The sequence below is a fragment of the Pleurodeles waltl genome, chromosome 8, assembly GCF_031143425.1.
Source record: "Pleurodeles waltl isolate 20211129_DDA chromosome 8, aPleWal1.hap1.20221129, whole genome shotgun sequence".
Taxonomy (NCBI): domain Eukaryota; kingdom Metazoa; phylum Chordata; class Amphibia; order Caudata; family Salamandridae; genus Pleurodeles; species Pleurodeles waltl.
Window position 1 is genome coordinate 539,616,793 of NC_090447.1, and position 1,339 is coordinate 539,618,131.

Here is a 1,339-nt window from a genome sequence, read left to right on the forward strand (position 1 = left end):
ATCATGGTAACTTTGGACGTGGTAGCACTATATACCAGTATACAACACAGACATGGGATGAAAGCGATTGAACATATTTTGAATAGAAGATCAGCAAGTCTATTGTAACACACGCAGATGATATTAAGCATGATTGATCTTATACTAAATAACAACTATTTCTTATTCAAAAGAGAGTGGTCCAAACAAAAACAGGGTGTGGCAATGGGTTCTAGATTTTCCCCCTCATATGCAAATTTGTTTATGGGGTGGTTTGAAGAAAATTGGATATGGGGCCCGGGAGCAGCGAGATGGCACTCACATATTTTGTATTGGGGCGATACATTGATGACTGTTTCATGCTATGGACAGGAGATAAAAAGACATTAGATAACTTTTGCAAGCATCTCAATGAGAATGATGTGAACATTAAATTCACACACAAATACAGTATGACTCATTCAGAATTTTTAGATGTGGAACTGTTTGTTGAGGATAATAGAATAGAGAGTAGACTATATCGAAAGCCAACTTCCTGTAATACTCTATTGCATGCAACAAGTGTGCATCCTAAACATCAGATAGAGGCTATACCATTAGGGGAAATGGTTAGAGCGAGGAGAAACTGTAGCAAAAACTACGACTTTCATAAGGTGATTGAGGATATGAGACATAGATTTTCAGCTAGGGGCTACCCGGAGGCAGTTATACGCAAATCTCAACACAAGGTTTTTAATATATCTCGCCCACAGACATTGGGGTCAGGTATGTGGAAAGATAATAAAGGAAAGAAAAAGAGTAGCCAAAAAGTAAGGATTATCTTGGACTATACGGAGATCTCTCAGAAACTATTGAAAATTATGAGAAAGCATTGGTCTATACTGACTCAAGATGAGTTATTAAAGAAATTTATTGGTAATAAACCAGAGGTCTCATTTAGAAGAGGTAACACCCTTAACAATATTCTTAATCCTAGTTACCTATCTGACAAAACTAAACCAGACTGGCTTAGCGAGTATAATTTAGGCTTTTACAAATGTGGATCATGTGCAATGTGCAAATGGGCGAGGCAGGCTAAAAAGGATTTTTACGACATGAGTGGCAACAAAGTGTATATAAAATCACATATAAACTGTAACACTAAGTTTGTGGTATATATGCTTGTGTGCAAATGTGAGAGAATCTATGTGGTCAGTACAATACGCCCACTTAGAGTAAGAATTTCAGAACACTGGAGGGCAATTAGGCAGGAAGACGAATGATATCCCATAGCCTCTCATATGAAGGTATGTGATGCACAGGGAGTTCATAAGGCATTTAGATTTTTTGGCTTTGATTATTGTGAAGCAAATCCACGAGG